The sequence below is a fragment of the Pongo abelii genome, chromosome 14 (assembly GCF_028885655.2).
Source record: "Pongo abelii isolate AG06213 chromosome 14, NHGRI_mPonAbe1-v2.0_pri, whole genome shotgun sequence".
NCBI lineage: Eukaryota > Metazoa > Chordata > Mammalia > Primates > Hominidae > Pongo > Pongo abelii.
The window spans coordinates 68,901,769-68,925,941 of NC_071999.2; positions in this window are offsets into that span (position 1 = coordinate 68,901,769).

Genomic DNA, 24,173 nt, shown 5'->3' on the forward strand with positions numbered 1-24,173 from the left:
CATGTAGAAAATGAAGCTCAGCAATGTTGGAGTGGATAAAATAAACACAATACTTTAGGTTCTCTGCTTAAAATACGACAAATGAAATTTTTACAAGCAAATCAAAATTATAAAAATTAATGCCACGAACCACCCAGATAGCAAGAAGTGCCTAAACTCAGAAAGCAGCAGTGAGAGTCAAATGTAAGGATACGTAAAATATTACATACAAGCTATGGTCACATGTGTAATTAAGAGTGGAAAAGAAAAGAATTAGATACAACTCAATTTCCAGTTTTCACCACTGCAGCTAAGGGAGCCCTGTAAATAGAAACAGTAAGAGAAGTAAGCAGGACTGCATGGAAATGAAGATGAGAAAATAGTTCGGACAAGCCGAAAGATATCAAAATGGGAATATATGGGATGAAATTAGAGAAGGAGAAATAGAAGCTTCAAAAAGTAGCCACTGAGAAAAATTATCAAAGCTTGAGCAGTAGCATTTAATAGGACAAAATGGCAGGGTGAAGAGAAGCAATAAGGAAAGAAGAAATGTAAGCAATATTACTGCTTTATATTTGTCATTAGTCTGTAAATTTCAGTCAATTTTCTCCCACTTATGTTCTTATTTTTTGATTAGATAATATGTTTTAAAATAACCCAAAACTTGAGGTGAACTTCGTATTATTTCCTCTATCCCCCTATTTTCTTCTGTATCTCAAAACTATCCTCACAGACAACCCATGGTTTCATGCATTGTGTATCCTTCCAGAATTTCCATTCTTAATGCAAAATTGTATTAGATGCATATTATTTTTTGCTTTGTATTTTCACTTTAGTATATTTATTCAAGCACAAGATACACATTACTTAATGTACTCACTCATTCCTTTCCTTTCTGGAGACACGCGGCAGTCTACTGTGTAGCTACAACAAAATTTATTTAAACCCCCTAGCAGTGGAAACTAAGAGGTAGACTGTCTTTCCCATTTTTTTTTTTTTTTTTTTTTTAGATGAAGTTTCACTCTTATTGCCCAGACTGGAGTGCAATGGCATGATCTCTGCTCACTGCAATCTCCGCCTCCCAGGTTCAAGCAATTCTTCTGCCTCAGCCTCCCAAGTAACTGAGATTACAGACATGCACCACCACGCCCGGCTAATTTTTTGCATTTTTAGTAGAGACAGGGTTTCTCCATGTTAGTCAGGTTGGTCTTGAACTCGCGACCTCAGGTGATTTGCCCACCTCGGCCTCCCAGGCGTGAGCCACTGCGCCCGGCCTTTCTCCTTTTTAAACCCCTTTTCTACTCAGTTTTGCTTCTTATATCTTTCCTTTCCAATCATTATCCTTCAGAACAAAACAGAAAAATCTTATGAAAAAATAAATAAACCATCATGAAAAATTAGCCAGTAGTAAAATTACTAATGCCAAAAAAATTAAGAATATGAGAATTCAAAGAAGTTACTACTCTTCACTATACAATGTCATAACATTTATTATTAATTAATTGCTTAACTTCTTTTTAAACAATTTTTTTAACTTTTATTTTAGATACAGGGAGTACATGTGCAGGTTTGTTACATGGGTATATCGTGTGATGCTGAGGCTTGGAGTACAAATGATCCTGTCACCCAGGTACTGAGCATAGTACCCAATAGTTTTTCAAGCATCCTTTTTTTCCTCCCTTTAGTCGTTTCCAGTGTCTATTGTTATCTTTATGTCCATGAGTACCCTATGTTTAGCTCTCACTTGTAAGTGAGAACATGCAGTATTTGGTTTTCTGTTTCTGCATTAATTCACTTAGTATTAAGTGTATCCATGTTGCTGCAAAGGACATAACTGGCTGCATGGTGTATTTCATGGTGTATAAGTACCACACTTTATCTAATCCACCATCAATGGGCACCTAGGTTGACTCCAAGTCTTTTCTATTGCGAATAGTGCTGCAATGAACATAGGTATACAACATGTGTCTTTTGGGTAGAATGATCTATTTTCCTTTGGATATATATGCAGCAATGGGATTGCTGGTTTGAATGGTCTTCTGTATTAACTTCTTTGGGAAATCTCCAAAATACTTTTAACAGTGGCTGAATTAATTCACATTCTCTCCAACAGTGTACAAGCATTCCCTTTTCTTCACAGTCTTGCCAGAATCTGTAGGTTTTTTTTTTTTGGAGTTATTTATGATAGGTATTCTGACTGATGTGAGATGGTTTCTCATTGTGGTTTTGATTTGCATTTCTCTGATGATTAGTGATGCTGAACATGTTTTAGTATGTTTTTTGGCCACCTGTATGTCTTCTTTTGAGAAGTGTCTGTTCTTGTCCCTTGCTCACTTTTTAATGGGGTTGTTTTTTACTTCTTGAATTAAGTTCCTTATAGATTCTGGATATTAGATTTGTGTTGGATACATAGTTTTAATTGCTTAATTCCATACTGGCAATTAATCTCATTTAGAATTTAAAAACAACCCATCAAATTATTTTGTTCATACCAAATATCTATTCAGTTTGTAGATTAAGTAAATGTCTCCAAAATTTCTAATATATATAGTTTTTTAGGGCCAATGCAATAGAATAACAAGAGAACCTGCATTAGTCATTAAAACATGATAAACTCCCAAGCACCCAAAACAATCTGTGGTTCTGTCTCCTGCATTTCTGCCGTTTAACCCTTACTAAATACAGAAAGAGAGGGAATACAACCACAAAATAACTGTGGGTCATGCTTGATATAGAAAAAGAGTTATGTATTATTAATTTTGTGGCAACATTTTGGTGATCTACTTAGACTCCTAGTCTCCTCTTCTGAACCTTAGATGAAAAGAAGAAGATTATTGACTCCATCAAATTTATTTGTTTATTTACTTATGTTTAATTTTTTTTTTTTTTTTTTTTTTTTTTTGAGATTGAGTCTTACTCTGTTACCCAGGCTGGAGTGCAGTGGCACCATCTTGGTTCACTGCAAGCTCCACCTCCCAGGTCACACCATTCTCCTGCCTCAGCCGCCCGAGTAGCTGGGACTAAAGGCACCCGCCACCACTCCTGGCTAATTTTTTTTTTTTTTTTTCCAGTAGAGACAGGGTTTAACCATGTTAGCCAGGATGTTCTCAGTCTCCTGACCTCGTGGTCTGCCTGCCTTGGCCTCCCGAAGTGCTGGGATTACAGGCATGAGCCACTGCGCCCAGCCAAATACGTCAAATTTATAATCAACTTCTTCTGTGGTGGAATCATATAGCTGAGGTATGCCTGGCTAGCCCGGAACTAACTTTCCCTGCTCCTCTTGTGTTCAGGTGATGAGCTATCACCAACCAACCAACCAACCAACCAAACACGACTTTTTTCTATTGCGTTACTTGTTTGTAAAGGAAATTATGAAACAGGTTTGTTGTTGTGTCCTTTCTTTTTCTGCCAGCTGGATATAGATGAAGATCAGACACTGGGGTGGGGAGTTGGGGGAAGTTTCTAAATATAAGAATCTTGTGATTCTATGTCAGGACTGAATCAATATGTACAGGAAGTTTCCTGCTTACCTAGAATATTCCACTTGGGACAGTCATATGAGAATAACATAAGATTCTATGATGTTAACTCACAGGGATTTGAGAATACAGAACTTTCAGCATCTACCAATATAACTGCAATTAATATGAAAAGTTCAGCACGTGAGTTCATGCAAAATTTACAATAGGACTTCTGAGTTTCTTTTTTTCTTTCTTTTCTTCAGAGTCTACATATTTCACTGAATCAGATGACTGAATTGAACTTGAGATGTGATCCAAAAAAGAAAGCTTCTGTAAAATTCCTGAAAGCTCTTTGGCAGTGCATTTCACTGTAGTGGGCATCTACACATCTGAGAAAATTTTGATAATGGGAACATGAAAGAGGATGATAGAGAAACAATGACACTTAGCAGAAATAAAAGCTCTTAACACTTCTGATTTCAGCTTTATGAAGCGAAAAGTACAATACACACTCCCAAGATCATTCTGTCCTTTACTGGTAAACGACACTTGGTGCCAATAAATCTATGGAGAAATTATCAACTTTTGTTCCTACATCACACAAAAATATAGATTTCCCCATAATGTGACAATCATATTTTTTCAAAAAAAAATTAATGATGCATTGCATGGTAGCAATTAGACCTAGAAAAGACAAAGTGAACTTGGTGAAATACAAGAAACAAGATGACAAAAACAAATCCTTTTGAATATTTGGTGTATATTCTACCCAATAAACACACATAACCTCCCCTATCTTATTTGTTCAATTCCCTTCTCTCCCTCAGTTGAAGCAATTGAAAGGAAAATCTTATTCTTAGCCACTATTTAGCGTTCTCTGTAATTATTCACATTAGTTTCTGCTTAGTATCTGAAGCTTGCATTCCCCAGATGATTATTTCTTGCTGCTTACGATAAGATATAAACTGGGTTCACATGAACAAGAATTATTATTTAATAAATACTTAATCTGTTTAAATAAACCTATATTTTTATCAGTAACATCTCTCAAAAAATATTCTTTGGAAACAGATCACCACTCTGGGGTGAAGAGAAGGGTGGAGATTTAAATATTAAATCTCCTATCACATAATTCTAATATATTTTGATAGAGGCATGCCCTACTGTTGTGAGTGTTACTTTATGAATAAACTGGGACCCAAAGAGATTTGGTAATCAAATAGTCAATAAATGTAATATTCCATGTATATGTGATATTGTATAATTGAGCTTCAAACCTATTAAAAACTAAAGTGTTCATTTATATTCACAATTAGGGCATGAAAGATGGAACATAAGAGAATTTGTTCTTTGGTGATGTGTGTCTTCGTCTACTCAGACTGCTATATAACAAAATACCATAAACTGGGTAGCTTACAAATAACAGAAATTTGTTTCTTACATTTCTGGAGGCTGCGAAGTCCATGCTCAAGGTGCCGGCAGACTCAGTGTCTGGCGAGGGCTCACTTTCTGGTTCATAGATGCTGTCTCCTCATTGGGTTTTCACGTGGTGGAATAGGGTCAAGGCAGCTCTCTGGGGCCCCATTTATAGGGGCACTAATTCCATGTCAGAACAATTTCCTAACAGCCCCACCTCCTCCTAATGCCATCTCATTTGTGACTAAATTTATACATGTGAATTTTGGGGGGACACAGCATTCAGACCACAGCACTGTGCTAATTTACTCTGTAAATGAGGAGCAAGATAGGAACAAGAAATGTTTCAAAGCAGCTCTCCACAATCAACAGCCATGCATTCTCTCTTCACATATCTGACTTTTAACCTCTCAGAGACATGTTTTCTCATAGAAGAATAAAGTTTTCTATGGCAGCTGAAACTTTTCTCTGTGTGTCTCAGCTCAGGTTATGTTGCCTAATTTAAACCACGAGAAATATGACCTCAGCTCATGCCTTCTATAGAACAAGTTAGCACACCAAGAACACATTCCCTTCTGCTCTATCTCTTATGCCCTGACTATGAATATAAATGAGCACAGCTTGCGTTTAAATGCATTTTACATCCTATTATAAATATCACACACATTTGAAATGTAGCATTCATGGACTATTTGATCATCAAACACTCTGGATTTCATAAAGTTACACCCATTACGGTGGAACATGTCATTAGTAAAACATATTAGAATGATAAGATGAGAGATGCATTCTTTAATATTGCATGCCTCCTCTGCCCTCCCTGTGGTGGTAGTCTCTTTCCACATAATCATTTTCTTTAACAGATGTTACTGTTAGTAGTTTGCAGATGTAAATTATGTTGAAACATTAACATCTTTGGAATCTTGGACTAATGTCCCTGACTCTGTGAAATAATCTATGTTAATAATAAACTCCTTCATAAGTCTAGTACCACCACACAATTCTTCTCATACATTTCCTTCTTTTGACTACCCTGACCACCATGCCTAGCCTGGTTCTCTCCCACCATGCATCATGTCAGATTCTAAGAAAATTTTCTCAGACTTCAAGAATCACTGAGTTTCCTCTATCATGTTTTCCTCGTAGGATCTTTATCCTTTTCTTTACATTATTTATTTTATCCAGTGTTTTTGTTTGTTTGCATATTTTCAAATTAATTGAAAAACCTAAAAGAACACAAGCAAACGATTAGGTCTGTTTTGGGTTCTGTTGTACTTGTTTGTAGAGTTCAGTGTTTTTCTGGGAGCTCAACAAATGAATACATTTTACCTAATTTAGACACACAATCTTATCCTTGATTCTGAGATAAGATTATATAAACAAATAGGGCAGAAGGAGTTGCTATTAAAAAGTTCAAGATTCGATGTGCCTCTAAGAGGACACAGCAATAAAGACAATTTACAGCATGTACTTTTCACCAAAACATTTTTTAGTTGACATTTTTCTGCGAAACTACACTTATTTATTTGTACTCTTTTGGACATCCTTGAGGTGAAAATTTCAAAGTAAAAAGAGCCAACTTGTAGCTACTAAAAAGTGGAGGAGGACATTGCTACCAATTTAGCTTTGGTGATGGTCATAAGTTAGCTTGAGAGATGGAAGAATAAGGTGATTCAGCAGAGGGCTTTTTCTGGAACTACCCCTTCTTAGGTAGCCTTTCTACTCTACTTCAGTAGCATGCCCAATTGCCCTCCACTAAACATAAGGCCCAAGAAAAATCATCCCAATTCACAATGTCTCAAAACACATATTTTAATATAGGATATGCTGTTTCTATACTGTGTCTCAGAATGTACTCTTGCATTATATTTGCTACTGATAAAAGACCCTGTCCCCCACCCTCAAAGTACAAAGACAAAACGCTTCAATACTATCCAGTTATTATGGCTGTTCTGTTGATGAATTTCAGCTTCACTCTTGTGGCTACAAACTTTCAGTGCCTCATAGTTTTAACAGAGAAACAATGGCCTGAGTCAAACTATTATTTTTTTTTCAGAAATAACATATAAGGTGTGTTAAATATTTATCTTGTCACCATAAAATAATAACCAGGACATTTAAAACAACACAAATTACTTATTTAGACAGAAGACTGCAAACACAATATGTCTCAAAATATTTTACAACACTATTAGTAACTGATCAGGAGTCTTTATATCTTATCATCTAATGGCCTTTAATAACAATGCACATAATTGATCAGGCATTGAATATTCAATTACTTTTCAGACAGATATGCATGTGACAATCATACGTTTATTTGATTTTCCTTCAGAGAGAAATGGCATTTTGAAACTCAAATATTCATATATAATGTAATTGTAGACAATATAAAAATGACTTGGCCTATGTTATTATTTGGAATAAAAACTTTTTATTTTATAAAATCTTTTCTTTTGTATCTCAAAATAATTCTGATCAAACCCTAATTAATATGGAAAGACATCTTCCAATTAACGCAGGTAGTAAAAAACAATCTGAATCAGGAAAAATGAAAGCCTTAAAAATTTATGGGATTAGTGCTGAGTGAATGCACCATTAATCTGTCAAGATTTTACACAATAAGCATGCTAAAACAGTCTACTGAGACTGAAAGTAGACATCAACGAAGAAGCATATCACGTAGGTAAGGGATTCTGAGATTTAAACACCTTTTTGATTTATACCCCTTGAGTACTCATAAATAGATACTTCACCGGTCCACCCTTGTGAGGTAGGTCTTATTTAAACACATTGATTTGAACTTCAGCTAAACATTTTTTGCAATTATAATGTAGTAGTCTCTTGAATATCCATGCTAATGGAGGAGAGCTTGGGCAGATAAGAGAAAACTATAGTTCATTCAAACCACAAATCAAATTTTGTTTTAATCAGGATGCTGAAAACTTATTTACCACTCTAGGGAAAATACCTTAGTACGATCTATTTATCTTGCATCAGGGAGTGAATTTCTGTTATAGTCATCTTCATATGACTATCAATTGAATATACTGACTAAATACCTTTAACTTGAAAGTACTTTTTATAGGTAAGACATGAACATAGTTGATTTTACTTATTGTTCAAGGAGAGAACTATTAAATAAATCCTTCTATGTATGAAGCATGTCTTAGTCTGTCAGTTTGACAATATAATAAAACAACTCAATCAGTAATAATAATTATAATTCATCCGAAATACTAAAGCAGCTTTTATATTTCTTAGAATCAAATGTTTAAATGTATTCAATTTAATTTACAAAGAATGTCATTTAAAATATGGTCTACTAGGTTTATATTATTAACATTTTATATGTAACATATAATACTCTTGAAAAAATTAGTGGTAATAAATTTAGATAGATGGGTAAATAGATAAGCATAGACACTAAGTTAAACAGTAATATACATGGGAATGTATACTCACACATCTAGATTTGTGAGTCTTTGAACCTCAAAAATTCATAATGTAATTTTTATAGAGAAAATGGAGTCTGCAAAGATGAGATTAGTAAACAGGCACCTGGAGACAGAGTAAATCAATGTGACATCTTTTTCACATAGAATAGTTCTGAACCCCAGCAAGACAGATTTTATAAAAACAAAACCTACATGAGGTGGCATAATATGAAGTCCCCTACTCATATCCCCCTACAGCAACAGTAATTCTGCCACCATCTCCCACCAAAAGTGGCTTTGTAGGAGCTTTGGGATCTAGGTAGGAGGTTGAAAAACCCCAGTAAAGTCATACACAAAAAAGGGCCATTTTGAGAAGGCAATCCCACATCCAGCTGGCAGGTTCAATGACTGTGGTCTTGGCTACATATCTAGACACAGAAAATTCCCCTGTTCCTCAACTACAGCACTGTTTGGCCTTTGCCACCAGCACCATCCACCAAAGGACTAGGGAGGACCCATGCACAATCAGGACTAGGGAGGACCCATGCACAATCAGGACTAGGGAGGACCCATGCACAATCATACCTCAGTTAATAGCATCTCTATGCTATGAGCTGAGGAACCTGAAGCAGCCTATGAACTGGCTCCAGCTCCTCTCAGTAGCAGTCTGGATGCAGTCCTGCCTGCCTATAGATCTGCCAGGAGACAAGCTTATTCACATCCCTAGAGGCAGGCCTACAGAATTCAGTCTCACTCCAGATTCTGACATAGCCCTGTACCTCAGTTTCAGTTCCTCTCAGCTATGTTCTGAGAAAAATCCTTTCTGCCTAGGGATATACTGAGTGACATCACATTCATACTCTCAGAGGAGACCTGCCAACCTTGTCCTGAAGCAATGCTGTTACCTTGCTCCAGCTCCACTTGGCCATGGTCCAGGAATAATCCTGCCTGCCCAGGAATCTGACAGAAGGCATGCCCATCCATGCTGTTGAAGGCAGGCCTGCAGATACAGATCTTAGCTCTAGGCCCTCAAGCAGCCCTGTGATTCTGTTCCTGTCTCTCTCAGCAGTGGTTTGGAGCCAATCCTACCCCAGGGACATGCCCCATGGCCTGGTGGGAGTACTCTTGGGGACTCATTGGAAGTGATTACTAGATGCATATCTGGCAACAAGTCCACCATCTATGAACCTTGAAAGGAACTCTCATCCCAGTGCCAGAGTACTGATTAAGGTCCTGGAGGCAGTCTAGTTGGTCCAGGGACAATGCAAGATCCACTCCCACTGGGGCCCTTGTAACAGGCCTACCAACCACAGAGCCCACTGTTGGGCCAAGCAGCAGCCATGTGATTCAGCCCCAACCTTACTCGACTGCAAACCCAGAGGCAATCTCATCAGCTACGGATCCAACAGAAGAGCTTTACTTGCTGAAAATAGCCTGTAAAAACTGGAAGAGGTGTTTGTTCCTTCAAATGCATAGACACCAATGCAAGACTACATAGGTTATAAAGAATCAAGCAAACATGACAGCACTAAAGGAAACTAATAAAGCTCCAGTAACCAACTAAAAACAAATGTAATTGCCTGGTAAATAATTCAAAACAGGCCAGGCACAGTGGTTCACACCTGTAATCCCAGCAATTTGGGAGGCCGAGGTGGGTGGATCACCCGCGATCAGGAGTTCGAGACCAGCCTGGCCAACATGGTGAAACCCTGTCTCTACTAAAGCCTGGGCAACAAGAGCAAAACTCCATCTCAAATAATAATAATAATAATAATAATAATAATTCAAAGCAGACATCTTACAAAAGCTAACTGAGATGCCAGAAAAGATAATAATAATAATAATTCAAGACACACATCTTACAAAAGCTAACTGAGATGCCAGAAAAGATAGTAATAATAATAGTTCAAAACACACATCTTACAAAAGCTAACTGAGATGCCAGAAAAGACAGATAAGCAACTAAACAAAACTGGAAAAACAATGCATGAACAATATTAGAAGTTTAATAAAGAAATAGAGACCAGAAAGATAACCAAACAAATTCTGGAGCTGAAAAATATAATAAAAGAACTAAAAAAACATCAATAGAGAACTTCAATATCAGACTCAGTTGTGTAGGAAAAGAATCAACAACCTGAAGAAAAAAAAAGTCATTTGAAATTAGCAAGTTAGGGAAACATATAGAAAAAAAAACACAGAAAAAAAAGTGAAGAAAATGCACAGGTGCCATGAAACATTGTCAAGTGAATTAATATACAGCTTGTAAAATTTTCAGAAGGAGAAGAGAAATAAAAAGGTAAGATTGATTATTTTGAAAAATAATGGGCCAAGCACTGCTACTCAGGAGGCTGAGGCAGGAGCATCACTTGAACCTGGGTGGCAGGGGTTGCAGTGGGCCAAGATTGTGCCACTGCACTCCAACCTGAGCTACAGAGTGACAGTCCATCTAAATAAATAAATCAAGTTTAACTCCCAAATCTTGGGGAAAATATCAGTCTCCAGGTTCATGAATCTCAAAGGACACATGCAAGACAAATCTAAAGACTACATCTAGACATATAGTAATCAAATTTTCAAAAGTTAGAATTTTAAAAGCAGCAGTAGAAAAGCAACTCATCACAGAAAAGGGAACTCCCTTAAAGCTATCAGTGGATTTTTTGGCAGAAATTTTGCAGGCAACAAGGGAATAGAATTGTATACTCAAAGTCCTGAAGAAAAAAGAAAAAAAAATGCCAATCCAAAATAAAATACCTGACAAAGCTGTCCTTAAGAAATAAGTGAGAGATGCAGACCTTCCCAGACAAGCAAAACCTAATGTAATTGTCACCACTAGACTTGCCTTATAAGAAATACAAATGGGGCTGGGCTTGGTGGCTCACGCCTATAATCCCAGCACTTTGGGAGGGAGAAATGGGCAGGCAGATCATAAGGTCAGGAGATCGAAATCATCCTGGTCAACATGTTGAAACCCTGTCTCTACTAAAAATACAAAAATTGGCTGGGCGTGGTGGTACGTGCCTGTTATCCCAGCTACTTGGGAGGCTGAGGCAGGACAATTGCTTGAACCAGGGAGTCGGAGGTTGCAGTGAGCCAAGATCGTGCCACTGCACTCCAGCCTGGTGACAGAGTGAGACTGTCTGAAAAAAAAAAAAAAAAGAAATACAAAAGGTAGTCTTTCATAATGAAAAAAAAAGATGTTAAGTAACAATATAAAAAAATAGGAAAGTATGAAATCTACTGATAAAGATAAATATATATTCAAATTTAGAATTCCCTAATACTGTCATGGTGGTACATAAATCACATTTAGCTCTAGTATAACAGTTAAAAGAAGAAAGTGTTAAAAATAACTATAGCTTGAATAATGGATATACAATACAAAAATATTTTATAATATTTTAATGGATACACAATATAAAAATATATAAAGTGTGTCATCAATAGCATAAAATGTTAAGAAGTAAAATTGTAGCATTTTATATGCAAATGAAGTTGTTATCATCTTAAAATAGTCTAATAACTATATTTTATATAAACTCCATAGTATTCATACAAAACAAAACAGCCTGTAGGCAATCACAAAATATAGAGAGAAAGGAATCTAAGCTATTACTAAAAAATTTAACAAACTATAACAAAGGCATTAAGAGAGGAAAAAGGAACTACAAATAGTCAGAAAACAATTAACAAAATGGCAATATTAATATAACTGATATTCTCACCTATCAATAATACATTTAAATGTAAATGGATTAAATTCCTCAATCAAAGCACACAGAGATCTGCATAACAAAACAAGATGCAACAATATACTGCACATAAGTAGCTTGCTTTAGCTTTAAGGACACATATAGGATGAAAATGAAGGGATAGAAAAAGGTGTTCTATATGAATGGTAACTAAAGTAGAGAAGGATTTGCTATATTTAGACAAAATAGACTGTCTTAGAATATCTGTGCTACTGTAAGAAAGGTCATTAACTGGGTAGCTTATAAACAACAGAAATATATTTCTTACGATTCTAGAGGCTGGGAACTCCAAAAGGTGCTGGAAAATTTAGTGTATGGTAAGGGCCCAGTTTCTGGTTCATACATGGTGCCTTCTAGCTGTGTTCTCACATAGTGGAGAAGGGACAACACAGCTCTCTGGGGCCATTTTTATAAGAACACTAATCTTATTCATGAGGGATATGCTTATTACTGCCCTCATATACTTACTACTTTCCAACAACTCTACCTCATTATACCTCCATATTATTGATTAGAATTTAATGTGTGAATTTGGAGGAAGACACAGATATTCAGACCATAGCACAGGTCATCAGTCAAAATCTGTTACAAGAGACAGGGTCACTATTTAAGAGCTTTATTAGGCTGTTCTCGTAATGCTTATATAGAAATATCTGAGACTTGGTAATTTACAAAGAAACAAGGTTTAGTTGACTCACAGCTCTACGGGCTGTACAGGAAGCATGATGTCATCTGCTTGGCTTCTTAAAAGGCCTCAGGAATCTTACAATCATGGTGGAAGGTGAAAGGGAGCAGGCACATCAGTCACATGGCCAGAGCAGAAGCAAGAGAGCAAAGGGGAGGTGCTACACACTTTTAAATCACCAGCTCTCATGAGAACTCACTTGCTGTCATGAAGACTGCAGCAAAAGGAATAGTGTTAACCATTCATGAGAGGTCTACCCCCATGATCCAATCACCACCCACACGGCCCCAACACCAACATTGGGAATTACATTTCATTATGAGATTTGGCTGGGGACACACATGCAAATTTTATCAAAGGGTCAATTTATGAAGGAGATGTAAGAATTGTAAATCAATTCTTGTGGGATGTACTCCGGGGATGCAAAAAGTTTCACCATACACAAATCTATAAATGAAATACGTTACACTAAGAATAAAAGAGAGAAACCATATGATCATCTCAACATAGGCAGAAAAATATTTGACAAAATCTAACATCTTTTCATGATAAAAACTCTCAAAAAATTAGGTGTAGAAGAAATATACCTGAACATAATAAAGGCCATATTCGAGAAGCCCACAACTAACATGATATTCAATGGTGAAAAGCTGAAAGCTTTTCCTCTAAGATCAGAACTGGCAAGAATAATCACTCTCGTCGCTTGTATTTAACATAGTACTGGAAGTCTGAACCAGAATAATTGGGCATAAAAACAAAAATAAGAGTCATCCAAATTGAATGGGAAAAAATCAAATTGCTTCTGTTTGTATACGACATAATCTCATATTCAAAAAACCCTACAAACACTACCAAAAATATGTTAGAAATAAACCATTCAGTAAATTTACAGGATACAGATTTAATACAAAAAATCAGTTGCATTTCTATACACTAAAGATTAACTACTAGAAAAAGAAATGTAAAAATAATACCATTTACAATGGCATCAAAATTAGTAAAATACCTAGTAACACATTTAACTAAGAGGGTCAAATATCTGTACAATTTAGGACATTGGTGAAAAAAAATTGGAAATGGCATAAATAAATGGAAAGATGTCTTATGTTCATAGATTGGAAGTATGAACATTGTTAAAATATCTATATTCCCTAAAGCTATCTACAGAGTTAGCACATTCCCTTTAAAAAAAACCCAAAGGCATTTTTCAGAGAAATAGAAAAAAATTATAAAATGTGTATGGAATCACAAAAGACCCTTAATAGCCAAAGCAATCTTGAAAAAGAAGGCCAAAGCTGTAAATATCACACTGCTTATTTCAAACTACTACATATCCATAGTAATCAAAACAGCATGGTACGGGCACAAAAGCAGACATATAGACAAAAGCAACACAATATCAGACCCAGAAACATCCCACACATATACAGTTAACTAATCTTTAATAAGGGTTCCAAGAATACGCATTGTTGTAAGGATAGTCCCTTCATTAATTTGTGAGAGGAAACTGGTTATTCACTTGAAAAATAATGAAACTGGACCCTTATCTTATACCATACACATAAATTAGATCGAATTAAATGTGACCAGGCACAGTGGCTCGTGCCTGTAATCCCAGCAATTTGGCAGGCCATGATCGGAGGATCACTTGAGCCTAGCAATTCAAGATCAGCCTAGGCAAGATCGTGAGACCTTGTCTTTACAAAAAATTTTAAAAAGTAGTCTGGCATGGTGGTCCATGCCTGTCGTCCCAGCTGTTCAGGAGGTCGAGGTAGGAGGATTGCTTGAGACTGGGGGGTTGAGGCTGCAGTGAGCCTAGATTGCATCGCTGTACTCTAGTTGCAATGTGGGCTCTGTCTCAAAACAAAAACAAAACAACAACAACAACAAGAAGAGTTAAATGTAAGATTTGAAACTGTAAAACTCCCAAAAGAAAACCTAGGAGGAAAGATTTTTAGCAGTGGTTGTAGCAATGATTTCCTGTAGATGATATGGAAAGCACAGGCAAGAGAAGCAAAAATAAACAAGTGGGACTGTATAAAACTAAAGAAAGCTTCTGCACAGCAGAGAAAAGAAGCAACAAAATGCAAAGGCAACCTAAAAACTGGGAGAAAGTATTTGCAAACCATGTATCCAGTAAGAGGCTAATATTGAAATATATAAGAAACTCGGTCGGGCGCAGTGGCTCACGCTTGTAATCCCAGCACTTTGGGAGGCCGAGGCAGGTGCATCACGAGGTCAGGTGTTTGAGACCAGTCTGGCCAACATGGTGAAACCTGTCTCTACTAAAAATACAAAAATTAGCTGGGTGTGGTGGCAGGTGCCTGTAATCCCAGCTACTTGGGAGGCTGAGGCAGGAGAATCATTTGAACCCAGGAGGCAGAGGTTGCAGTGAGCCGAGATCGCGCCATTCCACTCCAGCCTGGGTGACAAGGTGAGATTCTGTCTCAAAAAACAAAGCAAAACAAAACAAAAAAAGAAACTCTCACCATTCTGCACAAAAATACAAATAACCTGACTTAAACAGGGCAAAGAATCTAAGTAGACATTTTTCCAAAGAAGGCGTACAAATGGCCTGGCCAACAGGCATATGCAAAGGTGCTCAACACCATTAATTATCAAGGAAATCCAAATCAAAACCACTTCATACCTGTTAGATGGCTATTATCAAAAAGACAAGAGATAACAAATGTCAGCCAGGATGTGGAGAAAAGAGAACCCTCGTACACTCTTGGTGTACACTCGGGTGAAAATGTAAATTGGTACACCTATTATGAAAAGCAGCATGGATGTTTCTAAATAATTAAAAATATAACTATTATTTAATCCAGCAATACCACTTCTGGGCATACATGCAAATAAAATGAATGTAATATGTTGAAGAAATACCTGCATTTCCATATTTATTGCAGCATTTTTCTTATGAGCCAAGATATAGAATAAATTTGTATAAATAATACAACTATGTTAGGTGATGGATGTGTTAATTAACTTGATTGTGGTAATCATTTCATAATGTATAGATTTATCAAACCACCACATTGTATACCTTAAATCCATCAATAAAGCTGAAAGAATTTTAAAAAAAGAAACAAAATTTAAACAGGTGGGTCAACCAGGGAATGAATCTTCCTTCCTTCCTTCCTTCCTTCCTTCCTTCCTTCTTTCCTTCCTTTTCATCTTTCCTTCCTTATTTCCTTCCCTCCTTCCTTCCTTTCCTTCCTTCCTTTCTTTCTCTCTTTCTTTTTTTTCCTTTCTTTCTTTCTTTTTCTTTCTTTCCTTCCTTCCTTTCTTTCTCTTTCTTTTTTCTTTCTCTCTCTCTTTCTCTTTCTTTTTCTTTCTTTTCTTTCTTCTTTCTTTTCTTTTTTACTTTCATCTATGTCATGAGAATTCATAGGATAACTGCGAAACATGTAAAGCAGAGAAGATTTTTTTTTCTTTTTACAACAAATAGAAAAAACAGGTGATGCCATTTGGGCTTCTTCAGCCTCAGGAACTCAGTTTCTCTTTTCAAGGACACAGGTGGCAGTGAAAGGAGGAAAGGATCAACACTCATTTTCAAAAGCCCATATCAGTAGTTGATATTACAAAGTAGAGTAAAATGAAAGAAAGACAATAAAATTTAAAATATTATTTGTAATTATACATGATATTCCCTGAAAGACTACTAAAAATGATACAGGAGAGAGGAGTTTTAATGGGTTTTGAGTTACTGTGTTATGTAGGTAGAAGAAAAGAGGCAGTTAATTTGCAGATATTATTGTTATTTTTATGTGTAAACATAACTCTATTAGGTCTACATACACACACACCTGTGTGTATGTGTGTGTGTCTGTGAAATGTACATTCAGATGTCTTTATTCACTTCGTGACAATTATAATAATGGCAGCAATCTGGAATGCTAAAAGCTATAAAGAAAACACAAATTTATCTGCTAATTCATAAGCATATTTCTTTCTTTCTTTTTTTTTTTTATTTTAAAGTTTTATTATGAAAATTTTTAAATTTTTAGAAAAGTAGAATAGCAGTGGTTAGTGCATTTGAGTTGCTATCACAAAATACTACAAGCTGAGTAATTTATACACAATAGACATTTATTTTCTACAGTTATGGAGGCCAGGAAGTCTGTGATTAAGGCGCTGACAGATATAGTGTCTGGTGAGGGCACTGCTTTTTCGTTCATAGATGGTGCCTTCTTGCTGTCCTCACATGGTTGAAGGGGCAAAAGAGCTACCTTGGGCCTATTTTGTAAGGGCATTAATTCCATTCCTAAGGGACCTAATCACCTCTCAAAAGGCCCCGCCTCCTGATACTGTCACTTTGAGGATTAGGATTTCAACATACGAATTTGGGGACATGCACCAACATTCATACCATAGCAGATAGTACAGTGAAAACCTGTGTAATCAAATGTTGATAGCACTTTGCTATTATTTGATATACATTTTTCAGCTCAGTCATTTTGAAGTAGATTATAAATATAACACATTTTGCAACATTTCATATTGCATCTCTAAAATATATGGAAATTCTGTATAACAAAAATACCTTCATATCATTGAATATCTAGTCCATATTTAAATTTTCCCAAGTGTTCCCAGTATGTTTTTTATAACTTTTTATAACTTAGGATTCAGCAAGGTTTGTGTTTGGCTGTTACTTGATTTTATTTAAAAATCTGCTGTTTGGGGTCGGGCGCGGTGGCTCACGCCTATAATTCCAGCACTTTGGGAGGCCGAGGCGGGAGATGGCGTCTCGCTCTGTCACCCAGGCTGGCGTGCAGTGGGGTGATCTCGGCTCACTGCAAGCTCTGCCTCCCGGGTTCATGCCATTCTCCTGCCTCAGCCTCCCAAGTAGCTGGGACTACAGGTGCCCACCATCATGCCCGGTTAATTTTTTGTATTCTTAGTAGAGACGGGGTTTCACCGTGTTAGCCAGGATAGTCTCTATCTCCTGACCTCGTGATCCGCCCACCTTGGCCTCACAAAGTGCTGGGATTATAGGCGTGAGCCACCGCGCCTGGCTGAGTATATTTCTTTATACTGAATGTATTAGTCTGCTAGGGTTACTTTAACAAAGTACCACAGATTGTGTAAAATGAACAATATAATTTTTTTCTCACAGTTCTTGAGGCTAAAAGTATGAGAACAAGCTGTCAGCAGGTTGGTTACCTCTGAGGGCTATGAGAGAAGAATCTATTCTGGATCTCTCTCCTTGGCTTGATTGCCATCTTTTTCTGTGTCTTTACATAGTCTTACCTCTGTAGGTGTATTCAGCCATCCCCGCTTATCCATAGTTTCAATTTTCACAGTTTTAATTATCTATAGTCATCTACAGTCCAAAAATATTAACTGGAATATTCCAGAAACAAACGAGTTATAAGTTTTACATTATGCTCTGTTGTGATTTGTGTAATAAAATCTGGTCCCATACCACTCTGTCCCTCCTGGAACATGAATTATCCCTTTGTCCAGCATAACTCCACTATGTACCCTACCTGCCTATTAGTTGGTGAAATTGTCTGCTCATGGCATCTAACCATCAACGTCTTCATCGCTCAATGATCCAGGATTACCGGAAGCAGATAATTCTCCTTCTGACATATTTCAGAAGGTCAATAGTAGCTTAATATTATGTTACAATATCTAAATCATTCATTTCATTTCATTTCATTATGTAGGAATTTTATCATCTAACACTATCACAAGAAGAAGGATGATGATAGTATAAAAAGATATTTTGAGAGAAAGGCCACATTCACATAATTTTTATTACAGTTTTTTAATAATTGTTCTCTTTCACTATTAGTTATTGTTAATCTCTTACTATATCTAATTTTAAAAATAATCGATATCGTAGGTATTTATAGGAGAAAACAGTACATATAGGATTCTCTACTGTCCATAATTTCAGGCATCCATGGTGGGTCTTAGAATGTACACCCTGTGAGTAAAGGAAAACTAAATTCAAATTTTCTCTTTTGTAAATTCAAATTAGTAAATTTAAATTTCCTCTTCTTAGAGAACACCAGTCATGTTGGATAAGGGTGCTCCTAGTGAATTCATGTTAGCTTAGTTATCCTTGTAAAAACCCTTTCTGCAAAAACATTCTGAGGTGATGCAGGTTAGGAATTTTGTGGGGGACACAACTTGCCCATAATAGTAAATTATTATTTTTATCTTCTAAATGATGATGTTAGCTTCCATTTATTAACTTAGAAATGTGTTGACATTATCTGCTTAGTAGGGTTGGATGGGAGGAAGTAAAGGAAAACCATTTCTCAGAATGTTTCTTATATAACTTGCTTTTAATAAGTATCTATTTTATTTTCATTGGCTGAATCTAAATCTATACCTTGAGTTAGTCTTTTATAATATGCTGAAGATATGTGACCTGTGAAAGTCCTCCTAAGAACATCATCCATATTTTTACTTAACATTTTTTTCTGTTTATGTTTAAAAAAGAATCGTTTTCCACACACAGCATATTAGAAAAACACCTTTCAAAACAGTTTGCAGACTGATTGTTTTTGCTTGACTTGCTCAGAGTTCAACGCTGTTCACAGTAATAACTCTGGCTTTTGATAAGCAGTTTAAACATGAATCAAAGAGGCTGTAAATGACTCAAAGAGCATCAGGACTGTTTTTAACTACAAATGAGATGTCTAGAAAATGCCTGTCAATACACTGAAGCTGCCAAGTATAGTTGCTGATTTATGACATCACTGCTAGCAGCCCTGCATCCTAGAAATTTGGGTCCCAAGAATACAAATAAACCGGTTTGAGGGAAGTTGAGGATGGTTTCCATAGGCTGAGAAAGAAATGTATTTTGCTATTTTAAGTATAAAATCTTGAAAAGATAATGATTATATAAAATTATATTTTGTATAAGATTTCATTATTTTCAAAGTAGTTTTCTTATCTGATACTAAACTGAGTTAGCATCAAATAAGAAACTGAGTTAAACCTTAAAAAGCCTTATATAGGATTGCTTATTTTGAAGTTAAGTAAAAATTCTGAATATCTCATGTAAATTCAGGCTCTAGCATTTACTCACTTTGAAAACTCAGTGGCTTCGTTTTCCTTTGTATCTAATATTTATTTTATTATTCTTTTCTGAAAAAATTAAGACATGGAGATAAATAAATTGAAGTTCTCTTACAATCTAATACAATATTGTTATTCAATATTTCGAATGTCTCTATTAGGAATGGCACAATAAATAGAGACAACTGACAAAAATGTAAATAAACTGAATAGAGTTCATAAACTACCCTATTGATTCAATTCCCCAAAGAGTTATCTCCTTTTCCTATGCATTGTAATATAGAAGGCCACCAACACTGAGGCTTCAGTTGAAAATTTGTAGTCATCAACATTTCAAAAAGTGTGAACTGTAGTTGTGCATCAATATTCAAAAGCCTACAGAAAAAAAAAAGTAACGCTGCAGCTTTTACTACGTAGGAAAAGAAACCATTTTCATGTTCACCCAAAATGACTTGGCAAGAACCCATTGCTCTATTTCACTCAATCCTGTGCTCTGGTAATTTTGAGGATTTTAAAATTCTTCTTCTCTTGAAATGAGAACACTGAACATCCTGTGGACCTTAAACTTTTTGGTGTTCTATTCTCTAAAGCATCAAACAAGAGATCCAGTTGAAATAATGTTATTTTTGCAGAGATGAATATTAGCCATAATGGCAGAGGAAGAGTGAATTGCAAATGGATTCTCATGGGTTGAGCACAAATAAGTTCATATTAACTGATCATATAAAATTGGTGATGTGTGAGATCACTAACATCAAGAGGTTGGTGTATCATAGGAAACTTTATTTCATCTCATAATATACTCTTCTTATAACCATATACTCAGTAAACAATTGGTTTCGTATAATTATTATTGAGACGTTAAAAGCAAAAGTGTAAAATTTTAAAATGTACCTTATTTCATAACATAAAATAAGCCACGAAAATATTAATCTCATGAAACCTCTCCCTCACATATATTGACAGATAAATCTGTATCTCTGTCTCTATCGTCTCTATCTCTGTCTATACCTATTATATTTCTATCTATAGGTATAGGTATAACATGCCATTATGGTTTGTTTGACTAAGAATTGGAATCCTAAGTTCTTCTCTTTCCCAACAGTCACATTTTTAGGCAGAATGTGTAGAAGTTGAAAACAGATCCCCTTTCCTAATTGTGTGTCACATTGGCAAGTTTTACAGTTTAAAAGTAGGGAAAACGTTAAACCACCCTAACAACATGGTTGTGGCAATTGAAAGATATTATATATGTAAAATGTTTAAAATAAATCTTAGCATGAGTATTAGGCTCAATAATTAGTGATTATGAGAAAAATTATGATTATGATGCTAATTCTTGTTTCTCTTCTGTAAATAAATAGGATTATTCATGCTTACATAAAATCTTTTGATATTAATTTTTTGGTTATAGATTTAGTTTTTAATGACAATCCTTCAGGTAAAAGAAAATACATCCTTTTATAAGTCATAAATATGGCTAATATATAGAAAGACCACAAATGGAGTCTGTATCTCTTGAACATCAATACACCACTTTTTCTTCTCACTATACAGTTGGTAAAAAGGTAAAAGCATCCTCTATCTTTGTAGTAAATTAGAAACGTAAAGTGATGCACTTGAAATTATTGCCTTGGTGCCTGAAATTGTTTAAAAATAATTGAGGAAATATTGTGGAATTGCATTCAGTTGGAATTAGGCTTCATCTTCTGGTGACTCACTTGACACAAACATATTTTCTCAGAATTCGCCTTTGCTATTGTTTTCCTTTGCCAAACTCTGTTCACTGAAGAAATAATAAGCATACCAGCGCAGCAATATCTTTAAAAGAATGGTTACATAATAAGCAGCCAACTAGTTTACATTTGAAAACCTTGTTAGCCTATGTTGTGATACTAAAGCTTTTGAAACATAAATTAATAAGGTATAAATGAATATTTTATAGTGATAGATGATACAGAAATCCTGTGGTATTTGTCAATCTTTTTTTCTATATGCATGCTAGTAGAAGTTCCTTAAACCCTAAAGACAATTAGCACTTCTCTCTTAAAGACTTACAAAACTTAAATGTGTTATTGCTTGTAAAGTGCTTTAAAATGCACAGTAGGGACTCAGCAAATTGTAAGGACTCAATGTAATTTTTGAAATGATTATTGTTATTAGGATTATTATACAAATTCTTATGTATATTATCCCTGGACTTATACTTAACTTTATGTATCAGCTATTCAAATGTATCTGTCTCAGCTTCAGCCAAAAACAAAACAAAAAATAACATTTTATTACAGGACACTTTATTATTTTTATACACCTTTCATGAGGATCTCTCAGAAATAAAAAGTGTAGGAAGTGATATTATTTGAGCATTCTAGTTGAAGTGAAGTCATTGGACATTTCTACTTCAATTGACGTAACAGAGATAACACTTCACAAAAGAGTACACTCTTACTAACACAGCCTGTTAGAAGAGCATAATAATAATAATAATTATTATTATTTTTTGAGACAGGGTCACTCTCTGTCGCCCAGGCCGGAGTGCAGTGGCACAATCTCGGCTCACTGCAACCTCTGCCTCCCAGGTTCAAGTGATTCTTCTGCCTTAGCCTCAAGAGTAGATGGAATTACAGCATGCGCCACCACGCCCAGCTAATTTTTAATAGAGACAGGGTTTCACCATATTGGCTAGGCTGGTCTCGAACTCCTGACCTCATGATCCTCCCACCTCAGCCTCCCAAAGTGCTGGGATTATAGGCATGAGCCACCGTGCCCAGCCAAAATTTTTAAGAGAGAAGATTTGAGAAAAGTGTTTTAGTGATTTTTATTTTTCTGTTTCTGCCATTGAATGCTGCAGTAATTTAAGGTGAGACCAAAAAGAGAAGTTTTGCAGTAGAGATATGTCATCTTATTTCTGTTCAGCTTATCATTCTTCCATGTTACTACCTGCTAGCAACACTAGTGTACCAGTTTCTGACTGCCTTGTTATAAAATGCTACTATGTACCATTATGCATCTTACTATTGCTGGTGTGCTGGCTATAGTTTTAAAAAGATAGCTCTCTTCTTGAATTCACAATAGTCTCCAAATGGCCCTCTCCTTTCCACTTCTGAATGCTTTCATCCATTCTTCATATAACTGTCAGCATAACTTTAAACATAAATCATATTATATCACTCTAGTTAAACAGTCCAATGGCTTTCAATTGTACTGGGAAGGAATTCAAAGCTCCCTACTGTGGCTTACAAGGATGTCCTGCCCTAACTGCTGATCTCTCCGACATCATATCATACACTCTGAGCATTCACGAGGCTCCAGCTATGCCAGCCTTCTTTCTGTTCTTCCCACCTCCGTAGTTTGCAGGCCTCAGAGACTTGGAACTGGCTCCTGCATTTTTCTATAATACTCTTTCACAGTATTTTTTATATGTTTGGCCCCACATTATCGTCAAATGATCTGTTCAAATGCAACTTTCATAGACATCTTCCCTACACTAGAAAATCTGAAGTATCCTGCTCATCCGTATAATTTTTCTAACTATAATTCCTATAAAATAGCATCACCTGGGTAATTTAAAAGAAAATAGAGAAATATTCCTTGGCCTATCATCCAGACCAATTAAATTTTTAAAATGTTAGGATGGAGTTAGAACATCATAGAAATTTTAACAGAAGGAAGGTTGAAGAGTGCTTTTGAATGAAACAAAGGATTAATAATTCTATCCAAAAATTTATGAAATAAATCTGCCAATTTCCAAACATCTAATTGGATTATCTATACATTTGAGTTCTTGACCAGGCACATTTTCTCATACCTGTAATCCCAGCATTTTTTTAGGCTGAGGCTGGTGGATCGCTTGAGCCTAGGAGTTTGAGACCACCCTGGGCAACATGGCGAAACCCTGGCTCTAACAAAAAGTACAAAAATTAGTCAGGTGTAGTGGCACATGCCTGTGGTCCCAGCTACTTGGGAGGCTGAGGTGGGAAGATCCACTTGAACCAAGGAGGGTAAGGCTGCAGTGAGCCATGACCACGCTACAGCACTCCAGCCTGGGCACCAAAGCAAGACCCTGTCTCAAAAAAAAAAAAAAAAAATTGAGTTCTTTAGAAATAGAGCCTAAGATGAAGATTGGGTGAAAGTGATTGATTAGAATGTTAAGCTGGTAGTAAAGTAGCAAAGTGAGGCAAATATAAGTGCAATGTCAAGCACAGCTCCATGGAAAGTAACTTGAGTTTGATCTGACAGAAAAATTCTAAAACCATATAAGTGATGCTGCTGAATTGTCCCTCTTTTCCTCTTATTTATTTATTTATTTATTTATTTATTTGAGGCGGAGTCTCGCTCTGTCGCCCAGGCTGGAGGGCAGTGGCGCGATCTTGGCTCACTGCAAGCTCCGCCTCCC